Raw genomic sequence first — 12,542 nt, forward strand, 5'->3', positions numbered from 1 at the left:
TGCATCAACATAGATGGAACTGGAGTGGATTATGCTAAGTCAAATAAGTTAAGCAGTAAAAGACAATTATCATATGGTTTCACTTATATGTGGAACATAAGCAACAGCATGGAGGACCACAGTGGAAGGGAGGGAAATCCAAATGGGAAGAAATCAGAGAGGGAGATGAACTATGAGAGACTGTGGACCCCAGGAAACAAACTGAGGATTTCGGAGGGGAGGTGGTGGGTGTAGGGGGTAAGATGGTAATGGGTAGTAAGGAGGGTACATGCTGTGATGAGCAGTGGGTATTATGGGTAACTAATGAATCATTGAACACTACATCAAAAACTAATGATGTACTAATCAGTGGCTAACTGAACATAATAAATCAAACAAACAAAACAAAACAAAAGAAGTTGAAACTCCACAGATAACTGAGCAGATAGTCCCCTGGGTTTGAGTGGTTGATTCCTCCTCCCACCCCCACCCCCGCCCAGAACTCACTTAGAAGTTAGAAATTTAGATGTTGTAACTAGGGGGCAAATAAAATCAGCCCTGAATTAATCATTTATTTTAGATATCTGTTTGCCCACAAATATAAAATAAAATAAACAAAAGTGGACTTGTTAAGCTGAGAATTTTTCAAATATTGCTTCTCTGAAAAAAAAAAAAAACATAGTTGAACTTTATTTGATTAAACTTTTTAATTTCAGAGAGTTAGAACATAAGCTTACCCAACTGCGGCTAAAATGGACTCACCATACACATCATTAGTCAGTGATGGATTTATCCTTCAGTGGTTTCCCGTTGCACTCAGGGAGACGTCCTGTCTCTTATACAGCCAGCGATGGTCTTCCACCATCTTTCATTCTTCCCTACCATATATTTTACCTTTAATATCATTAACCTTCACACATCCTTACACATGCTTCTCTCTCTGGCTAAAGTCGCTTTCTCCACATTCCCACTAGCCAAAACAAGATCCTTCTTCAAAAGCCATCTTGTTTCCCTTCTGGTAGGACTAGACAGGGAAATACCACAGGCAAAGTCCCAGGCCAGGAGCAATTGCAAAGGCATCTTCTACCCACAGGTGTGCTGTAGAACTCACTCCCTCAGAATGAAATCTTAGTCCATGGAGAAGAAAGTCCTATCCAAACCACAGAGCATGGAGTCCACAGAATAATCTGTTCCTATTCTGTTCCTGGTATAATGCGGTAATTGACATGCTTACCAATATCTTCTGGCACAGATTTCTGATATACCAAATTTATTCAATGAGTATTTACAGAGTTTCTGTCTTTATCTTGTGACTATTCTGTATGGGTGATTAAGGCACAGTCCTGCCTCTCGAAGAAGCCCAGTCTAGTGAAGAGAAGAACATTTGAACTGATAACTAGACTACAACAACCCCATGTTACCTTGGATGCCTAAAGAAAGAGCTATTGGAACACGGTCAATATGGGGCTGGCAATGATATCCAAAAGGATGTGAGATGCATCTTATAAGAATGAGTAGAACTGAGCCACCTGGACTGGAGTGGAAATGGCATGACACATAGTGAAAGACAGAGACAAGACGCAGCAAGGTAGAATCAACAAGAAAGGAAAAACAAAAAGAGTGTATGTGAGTCCAGCAATGGGGCTTAATTACAAGGCCTTGGATCATCTCCCAAAAATGTATGGATTTCCTCTTCAAGATTTTAAGGAGTCTTACACAGGCAAATAGGCAACCCATTCTGCAACTCTGAGAATGGAGAAGGGATAGATTCAAAAGCTGTCTAAGAGATAAAAACCACAATTCTTGGTATGGAAAAATAGGGAGAGGAAAGAATCAAGAATCATTTGAAGTTTTCTAGTTCAAGTTATTGGGTTCTTGGTAGTATCAATAAACAAGATCTGGAGTTCAGGAGGCACATGCTGAGGCATGGACGACAGGTAGCCTTTGGAGGAAGCATATGGAGGTGCCTGGTGAAGAGCAGACTAGTGCGAGGGGCAGAGGAGTACACCGGAGACTGAGACTCCGGGTCATTAATAACAGGATGTTAAACAGATGGTCAAAAGTGAAAAAGCACCTCCACTATCAGCACAGTTTGTACATCAAGTGTACAATAAGTGTACAATGAGGTCTAGGATGAAATAGTGGGGACTACCACATTTAAGAAGGAATCCAAGATATTGGAAAGCATCAGAAATCATTACTCTCAATTCATAAGACAACTAGGCATAGAGCTGTACAAATATTTGCAATTACTAAAAAACAATCAAACTTTTTTAAGTGCAGAACATTGTCTCATGTGTAGTGACAGATGTGAAGATGATTATAATTTGTTTAAAAAAAAACAACCCTCAGCATCAAAAGAGCTTCTGTAGAATACAAATTTAGATTTTAGAAGATAGATTTGAAATTTAGATTTAAAATTATTGAACATTTTAGAGCCCTTTATTTTCTAAACTTATTTTCTTAGCAAAGAAAAATTACAGTTATCTAAAAGAAATTCATAAGCTAAAAACACTCCATGTTCAAGAGTCACACAACCTATAATATACAACTCAAGGAGTGTGTCACATATCCCTTACACACACATGCTCACTAAGAACTCACTGAGGTACTAGAGCTAAAAAGGCAAGATAAGGAATTTCTATGACATTTATTATAAATATTATACTATTAGATATATTAATACTATTTATCATTATATCTATATTAATTATATTTAATGATTGATCGAATTAATGAAATTAACTTAATAAAATTGTGCGTATACACACACACACACACACACATATATATATATATATGCGCAATTTGGGTTAGGATCTATATAATAAGATTTTGTAAAGTAAGGTCCATTCTAAAATGAACATCGAAAATCAATTGATTAGGATAAGGATAGAGGAAAAGGAAGCAATATTTTTATTTTATATATTACTATGTTATATATGCCTATGTCATATTGGATTTTTGTGTTTTTCTCTATGTGTGTAACCAGTGTGTGCATATGAGACAGAAAGGGATGGAGATGTTCTTTGTTATAAAGAACAAACTCTCCTACCATGTTTCTAGTCATTGAATTTTGATTAACAATTAATGCCACCCCTTGTTTGTCTAAATGTTTAGAATGTGATTATATATACTTAGTAGTAAAACTGTTCTGAATGCCTTCCAAAGTCCTCTTTGGATATTCAGAAAGCATTTTGGAATCTTGTAGCATTTCAAAAATATCACCATAAACAATAATTGTCATATTAGCAAAGAGCAAAGGTTCAGGTTACTAAAGATTTAAGGGCAACAGAATGGCACTGACAAGGGTTTTCTGCAGATTTTTAAATCTCATTCATCCTCAGAGCTCAAAAGTCTTTCAAGAACATAATTTCTCTCTTGTATCTATGTTGCCTTCTCACTTTATCCCTAGAAGAAGGACAAGCTAGATATGTTCCAAAATGTTCCATCATGTACAACAGATGCTCTCTCATAAAACTGAGATCAAACCTTAAACCTGCTAGTTCCTACTGCAGCATTTTAGCAGAAAATTGTTATCTTTAAGAAAAGCTGCTAGTAAAAACTGGGATGAATTTATGTTCAAATCCAAGTAGAACAGAAATAAAACAAACTGAGTTAAGGATTTGACATGATAGACTGAGACATCTAAAGGGCAAGGCAGTTTAACTTTTGGATAAAAAAGATTTAATTTTTTAAATTTTCCAAATTTATTTTTTAAAAGTCCCACTGGGAAAAGTTAGGAAATGGTAACAAAGGAGGGTCTCTCAGGTTATGAATACTATTGAATACCCAACCATGGCTTATTTTGGAGCATCCCTCGGACTCATGGCTTTCAGAAGTTTACAGGTAGCACAGTGGTCCTTTACTTGAAGCACTTTGAAGTGTCTGCATTTCCACAAAGAGCTTAGAAGGAGGAAGCTGGTGGCAATCTAATTGGGATGGTAAGACTATGAAAATAATTATCTTGAATATTCATTGGCATAATAAGTACAGTTTTTACTTAGCATTTGTGTTTATTTGGGGTGATTCAAAGGCTGAATCCATAGAGATTATGGGGAGGAGGTTTAAAGCACTCAACCCCTTCCATCTATCTCCTGTTTGATAGGAGTCTGCCCTCATCATTCTGCTCAACAGCAAAACAACAAATCGATCCATTTGTTTGAAAACTAGGCAAAAGTGGCATTTGCACAAAAGGTCAAAGATGCTCTGGGAACAGAAAGTAGTGACACCAACCGATCCAGGGAGGAATCTCTCATGAATTTACAGGGCCTACAAATGAAAATCATCATGATGAATTAATAACGAAGCTTGCTGTGAATTGGAAGGCTCTCTGTGGTCAAGGGCTTCGATTGTGGTTATGAGTAGGGGGCTTTCCATTTAAAGTCTAATTGCCAGAGAGAGTGGCCTGGCCAGAGGCCTCTACATCAGACAGCCACACAAAGTTATGTCTCCTACCAGTTTTGCGTGTCTCCTCCTGGCACCCCAAAACACCCATTTCAGATGGTTGCTCACAGTTAATGAAAATCTTAGAAAATCAGAGAATGTGATCATTTGGGAGACCAGTTACTGCTTTTAATGTGTCTTAACTAAACTGTTACATATTCATTGCTCATTACTGGTGCCTCGGTTTATTGTCTGGTATAGACATACCCTAGACATACCCTTCTTGAGAGTTTTCTATAAAAGAGAATTTTCTTTAAACACATATATCATGCTATATATATATATTACCTGCTTCTGTCCAGCTCCATCCAGACATGCAGGGGTGGTCTCCAGCAATGGGATGAACGTTGTCTCGTACAGAATTACATACAGGGACAAGAATGTGACCCTCTCTGCTCCACTGCTCTCTGAATATAACAATTATGCAAATTCTTTTTGTTCAGGCTTAAGAATGTGCTATGAGCATTTTCGGGGGGCCTGGAAAAGCAGCCTTCCTTGAGATGATAGAAATACTATAATTAAATCATTTCAAGGGATTTGAATGTAACATGGTGTTACTGTGTTCTCTTTGTAGTCTGCAACTACTGTCTTAAAGAAAGTATTAGACTTGTATCCTTCTCAAGATCTCTGGTTAGAGCTTCTTGTTTAAGAACAAAGGGAAGGTTGAACCCCTCATTAGAAACAAAGTTATAATTCAATGCCCCTGCATTTCCTCCAATGCATTTGGTGTGAGCAACATATCAGGGGCAGACTGTCATCCCAGGATTCGATAAAACCATCATTTTGGCAAAACAAAACAAAACAAAAATTTGGCCTTAGGAAATCGTGAGTCATCTCTGTGATCCTTCCAGCTGTGCTTTGCACTGGGGGTAATAAATCATGCGTAAATAATAATCACCAAAATTAAATGTGTGGATGTTGGATAATTCTTTGTCATTGTTACTCACTAATAACAGTAATTTGGTTAAGTAAATTGTATTGATATCAAATGTTCCTAGGATGCAGCTTTCAATTAACAGGTCATGCATTCCATCTTCAAATGACACAACATTTCACTTGCTGTTTCCCTCATGATCATATCTTAAAGAGTTTCCCAATGCTTCTTTCTTCTTTTCATTTTTCTGCTCCAGTTTCCCTTCGGTGGCTGACACCATACAGTCCTGGCACAAGGTCGACAGGTCAGCATCGCTGCCAAGGAAAGAAAGCCTGGTGCCCTCCTCATTCCCATGTCAGAGCTGAAGTCCTAGCCCAGCTTCACCCTTTCTCATGGGCCCCACAGTGCATACCCAGGTGGGATTGAGAGCCTCCCTCCCACAGTTAGGGAGCCCCACCTTTGTTCTACACCAGGCAACAACCAGACTCAGCAACCAAGTGTGGAATGGAGACTCATGCCCAGAGAGCCTTTGTGCTTCTAGAAGACCCCACAGAGTCCTTCTTGGCTTCATACAGCAAAGCATATCTTCTACTTTTTCCACCCAAACTGGAAAGTCTATTCAAAAGAGAGCCAAGATGAATGACTTGCCAAACTCCAATCATGCTGTTCTGCCAAAAGCTATCTCCCATTTGATCCCCGGTTCACATAATGATGCACATGGCACACCTCTTCCTTTATCCTTCTAGAATAACAAAAGTTGGAACCGGAGGTGAATTGATGCTGTCTCCTTGGTGATCTGCCCCAAGTTGAACAGCACCTCAGCAGTAGGGTGGGTGGGAACCAGAACCAAAGGCATCAGGTCCCCAGGGCAGAGCTTGATCCCCTGTGAAGGAGGCCCTTGGAAACAATCCAAGCCATCTGTGACTATTCTTCAGGGCTGGACAATACATAGAAACCAGTTTTAGACTAAATCACCCATTGGACAGTTGCGGAAACTGAGATCAAAAGAGGATAATGGAAAAGCCCTGCTATTCAGAGGGAAAGCCATGTTGTACAGAGACATGCTTCCCCACCACGGGTCTCTCTCCCAGCTGCCAGACCACCTACACAGAAGGGGCCTCTGGATGCAATGCAGGGCGACCTACTTCAATCCCATCAGGACCATCAGAATTGATGTGAGGCACAAAAACAAGCCACACGCAGAATTTAAAATTTTCTAATGGTGATGTTTTCCAATGCAAAAAGAAAGAGATGAAATCAATTCCAGCAATAATTTCATGTAACCAGTATGTGCAAAACATTATCAGTGAAAGGGGTAAGCAATCTAAACTATTATTAATAAGATATTTGACATCATTTTTTATACCAATTTCTTAAAATTCAGTGTCTATTTTACATCTCATAGCGCATCTGTTTGGACCGGCCACATTTTCACGCTCAGTAACCACATGTGGCTAGTGGCTGCTGTACAAGGCAAGCGAACCCTGGCATTGGCCTCACCTTCAGGAATGACAGCAGTCTCATGCGTGGGCAGCATGGCTGATCCATTACCAGCTAAGCCAGGAGCAGGCCCTGGCACCTCTAGAGCGATTCCTGGCATTAACACCAGCTTTATATCCCTTTTGCACTGTAAAGCTAAAAAGAAAAATGTCAGTTACGTTGGGGTAGAACCCATCTCACGGTGATTTCCAAAATCTCTTCAAGCTCTATGACAGTGATTCTGAAGCTGCTCAGAAGATTGATATCATTGGGGTTCCTGGGGGACTAAAGCATCCAGTTCTTGATTTCAGCTCAGGTCATGGAGCCCCACCTCTGTGCTCAGAGAGAGTCTGCCTGAGGTTCTCCCTCTCCCTGGGCCCCTCCCAGTCTCTCTCTCTCTCTCTCCCTCCTTCTGTCAATCTCAAAAAAATAAAAATAAAAATAAATCTTAAAAGAAGAAGGAGGAGAAGGTGGAGAAGGAGGAGGGGGAGGAGGAGAAGAAGGAGGAAGAAGATGTCTTAAGGACCTAAATCTGCTTTGGGTTAGGGTAACTCACAAAGTTAACTGTGACCCTCCTTTAGTCAATGCGGGCAAGTGTACTCAGTTCCAAATTATGTGTAAATGCGGGAGGCTAGGCAGACCCATAATGGAATTTTAGCTGGTAAATAATATCAAATGTATCTCAACCCAAACGAGAGCAACTTCCTCTACACCTGATACATATGGGGCTAGCAAGATACCTTGAGGATTAGTGTTGCTTTTTTAATATTTAGTAGATGTTCACAGTAGAAAATGCTCCTCACTTGCAAACAACACAGGGAAATACCCAAAACTGATGTACTGGGGACGTGACTCCTTAAGGTCACCATTTCACTCCCATATTGATTCAGTTACACTTCCACTCCCATAGTCGTTATATTATATTTCCTGCTTCAACAAGGAAGCAGGATTGAAATGAATTAGCGTAGTCTCCCCCAGGCAGATCCTCTGAACACAAAACCTAAAATTCAGTAGCTGTCAGAGGCAGCCTCCAGGACTGGTCACGTTAACATCCTGAGGCAGAGAGCAGTGTGCTCCGTGGAATTGCCTAACACTCCCATAGGGAGGAAGAATCCAGTTGGGTTCTGGCTGGACTTGTAGCCTTGGAGAGAGAACAGGCTCAGAGACAAGGGCAAAGAGAGGACACAGCCCAAAACCACCAGGATGACCACTAGAGAACTTGGGGTCGGGGGAGGGGGGTAGTCAATAGCAAATGAAAGAACACATTTGAACACTTCAGGAAATTCCATCCACATAAAGGCCCTGCATTAGATATTCAATGGGTATCAGTGGATCTAGATAAGTATGTATCCATGGGACAGAGGACCTTGCAAAGTGTCGTTTCCTAGTAAAAGGAAAGCACCTACCCTGTGGGTCATCATTCTACTAGAGCTTCCCGAAGAATTGCAGGCTGCAGCAGATGACCCCCACTGCCGGGCACTGACCCAGATCATTCTTAGCTCATCCATCTTTTCCTTAAATAGCCAGCCATGGTTGAAGCTAGAATTAAATTGCTGGTATATTTGGTGCTATTTGCTCCAAGATCATTAGCTTCTGATGTCACCCACAGCGGCTGTGAGGCCTCATGAGAACAAAGGGGCCGGAGGAAAGGCAGCCTAGCCATTGTGAAGGCTGGTCCTCTGACACATTAGCCATCTCAAGGCACCCGGGGTTCTGGGACACTAAAAGCAAAAATGGCAGTGTCTAGGATCTCAGTAAATGGAGTGAAGCCAAATAAAGAAACAAACAAATAAATAAATCCCTTTGCCTCTGATCCATACAAGTCTCCAGGTCAGCTCTGGACTGCCAGCCCTTGGTTTCCTTCAACACCCCTCGGTCAATGCAAAGAACATGGGCTTGGAAGCCCTGGTGGGGGCCCCTGCACCTTGTCAGCTGTGTGATCATCAGCAAGTTATACAAAGAACTAACATGAAGCATTTTTGTGAGGATTAAATGAGTTCCTGCAAGTTCCAGCACCTCACGCTGCCCCATAGACATCTTCGACGAATAGGATCAACTCTTATTTCATTTTTAGTAGTATGACACTCCCATCACCATGATCACTGCTCTCTGCCAGGAAGGGGAATCCAGGAAGAAGCCAGTCTAGAACTCACCCTGGAGAAGTGAGCTGGACATGTGAGCCACAGTTAGTCTGCAATATGGAGGCATGACTAGAGCTAGGACAGGCTCCAGAAGTGCAAAGAAATCACTCTGAACCCTCTGGGGGCAGAGGAGCAAATCAGAGGTTTCCGAGCAGGACTGAAATCTGAGCTGAGCTTGAAGGATGCCCTCCAAACAGTCAGGGGTAGGAAGGGGAGGGTGGAGGAAGCTCTCCTGCCCTCGTGCTTCCAGGATCTGGAGAGCCCCCTGTTCCCCATGTCCTATCTTCAGCAGGTCCTTAAGGTCTCTTCTGTCTCCCTCCATAAACCACCTCCGCACGAGGGTCAGCCTCCCCATTTCTCACCTGCAGGCCCTGAAGGAAGTGCCCAGGCATTCGGATCTTTAGCCTTTTGTTTAACTAATAACAATTAGAAAAAATTCATAACATTTAAAATAGGAAATTTGAGGACTATACAGCCGTAAAAGGTGTAGTGTACCAAGAGAGCCTTGACCTTGATTTGGCTTAGGCTGTGGGACTGACAGACCTGAATGCAGTTTCCTCAAATCACACTGGAGCAGAAGAAGCCCAGAATGGTTATCTGAGTTGCCCTCTTCCAAGCAGCAAACAATCTCATTGAGCAGGACCCCTGGACTGTCACAGCAGACTGCAGACTCTTGCTTGGCATCCAGGCCTGAAGCCCAGAGTCGCATGTCCCCTCGGTGGTGAGAAGCATCCCAGGCCAGCCCCAGAGGCCTCCTGTGTTCTGGTGAGCACAGGGCCATGCCTGAGGCTTGATCTGAGCTCCTGGACACTCTGTTGGCCTTGGCCCTCAAATCAGTTGCCTTGGGAAAAGATAAGAGGAATGTTCTGTGCTGATACATTCAGATGCTCTCCCGGCAAATATGTGAGAAGAGCCTGTGAGCTGCAGGGCAGAGGGCTGTGGAAGGAGGGCACCTTGGATGCGAAACAGAAGGAGAACATTTCAATCCAAAGGTGTATTTTTCTTTGTGCATTTTTTCCTCATTCAAAGGCATTCATTTCAGGAACGATGGCTTAGTTATCAGAGCAGAGAATATAATATCCAAGATAATGTGGGCCCTTCCAACACTAGAAACACAGCCGCCTCAACGCTCCGGCTTACCAAACTGCTTTAATAACATGTCTTTTTTTTTTTTCCCCCTCATTAACTATTTCAAAGTTCCTGACTTTGTGGGATCCTGGGGGAAGCTGTAAAAGGCAGATCAAACGGAACAGCCTCTGCCCGTGCTGGTCCCTCCACCCGTCGAGCTCCTTACCCACCCATCACTGCCGTATGCTATTTACAGCCCCATTCATCTCTCACTACCTGCTTGTGAAAAGGAACCAGGTCAGCAAGAAAGAACCTGAAGAAGGAGGTCCCGAGGCCAGGGAGAATGGGTCTCAACACAGCAAAGGAGAAAGAAGGAAGCAAGGAAGGGGGAGAGTCCTAATATCCCTCCTGCACTGGGCAGGACTCTCCGCCCCCCCCCCCAACACACACACATACACACACTGAGCTCCCACAGCTCTTTACACAAATCTCTGCTCTAGAAGTTTCCACAGTGAGCTGCACTGCAACATTAGGTGTCTGGACCTCTCATGGATGGCTCCCGAATGGGTGTGGGAGCTGGTCACAGGTACTGTTTCTCACTCCCCAGGGTCTCCTGCATCCTCACTCAGACTGGGGTGAGTGGACCCTGGACATCCTGATCAGGGGACCCTGAGAGAGTAGCCACAAGAAATCCCTCTTTTTTTAAAAAAAAAAAAAATGGAAATGCTGCACGAGAAGACTGGTAGGGTCCCTTCGAGTTTGCTGAGATTTTAACACACTAGTGCATACCCCTTGAAGAAAACATGGAGTGTTCTGAAGAGAGACAAGGGCATTGTCCATATTCTTGTCAACCAATGCTGTTAGCGTTGCTAGGCATAGCTACTTTAGACTTAGATTTAGATATAGACTAACATCTATGTGTCTTTCATATAATGACATGAATGGGTTTGGGTTGTGGGGAGTGCTATATTAGAAATTTTAAACTTTATTTAAGGAGCAATAGTTATGAAATGCCCTGTGAACTGAACCACACTGAAATTCTCCACAGTCAGCTCCACCAACACACAGTGGTAAGGACACATCCACCTCCTACCATATCTACCAGCTCCCCACATACACACTGCCACACCACACCTCCAACACCTCTATGCACACCTGACTCCCCACGTGCCACCTTCATATACCTACCACCTCCACACATGCCCACCATCTTCACAGATACCCACCTCCCCATACCATCTACCTCCCACACACCCAACACCTCCACACACACCCACTTCCCCACACCATCTACCTCCCACACACCTACTCCCCACATACCATCTACCTCCCCACACACCCAACACCTCCACACACACCCACTTCCCCACACCAGCTCCCTCCCCACACACCTACTACTTCCACACACCCAACACTTCCATACATATCCACCTCCCCTACACCCACCTCCCTCAACACCCACAACCTTCCCACACAGTCCACCACCCCCACACACCTACTACTTCTCTACACCCACCACATCTCCCCATACACAACCACCTTCCACCACCCAACTCCCTCCACTCCTATCTTTCCTCATCCCCACCAGCCCCACCTCTTCTCACTATTACTTTCTCCTACCTCTACCACCCCCAACACAGGCACAGACCACAAATAAGGGCTCCAGTGATCTCATCTTTTCTGTGGATCCAAATTTTATTCTTAAGAAGTAACAAGAAAAACCTGTTCATAGGAAGTTGTGCCCAGTAGGTAAGATTTGACCAAGTTATTTTCCAGGAGGGCATTACCATGGAAACAGTGGGCCAAGCTTTCATTTTAAAGAGCTGAAAATTAGGGAAATTCAGCTCTCAGCTCTCTGCTTCAGGAGGTGTTCTGGCTTTGGGAAGAAGGGAAAGAAATTGCCCATGACTCTGAAAGTCACACCAGCTAAGCAATACCAAGTCACATGCCCCTCTAGCTAAACATTCTCCTTTTTAACTACTTGCAAAATCACCAGAGGGAAAGAGAAACAGCAGTCTATGTGCTTTTCCATGCCAAAATTAAACCTAGTCTCTGCTTAAAGGAAAAAAATCTTCCTGGTTTCTTCAAGGGAAGAGGTAGGCCAGTCACACAGTTTCCCCCAACCAGGCTGGTAATCCTCCTCTTCTGTGTCCCAACACCAGTGAAGCTCATATCATTTCAACGTTAGCCATGGTAATTTATGTTTTTCTGTTCAGGTGAGAGCAGCTTGCTGATCTCATTGGTCTTAGTGGCCTCCCAGGCCTTCACGTAATGTGTGGCTCTTGTAGGCAATTAGCAATTTTGCTGAACTGATGAATTAATTGTCAAGCTTGGATAATAGGTTTGACACATTTTGCATTTGCTTCTATCTAGTTTGGATTTGCCTGATGAATTGCATCAATCTATCCTTAAAATCCTTTCTTTTTCTGAGAAATTAAATTTGGGTCAAGCTAATGATCAAAAAAATTTTTTGTTTCAGAACTCATACACTTAAGCATGTTTCCTGTCTCAAAGTCCTTTCTACTTTGAAAACCGATTTCTCATCTACCTTTCCC

General features: G+C 42.8%; 1 long non-coding RNA gene across 1 annotated transcript in view; it reads right to left on the reverse strand.

Moving 5' to 3' along the window:
• Positions 1 to 11,168, reverse strand: part of LOC131813832 (uncharacterized) — a 123,452-nt gene extending 112,284 nt beyond the window's left edge. Inside the window, exon 1 of the long non-coding RNA XR_009346994.1 lies at positions 6,800 to 11,168. This is a non-coding gene — a long non-coding RNA (uncharacterized LOC131813832). The remainder of the gene's footprint in view (positions 1 to 6,799) is intronic.
• Positions 11,169 to 12,542: the final 1,374 nt, after the last annotated feature.

Source organism: Mustela lutreola, chromosome 13 (genome assembly GCF_030435805.1).
Source record: "Mustela lutreola isolate mMusLut2 chromosome 13, mMusLut2.pri, whole genome shotgun sequence".
Taxonomy (NCBI): Eukaryota; Metazoa; Chordata; class Mammalia; order Carnivora; family Mustelidae; genus Mustela; species Mustela lutreola.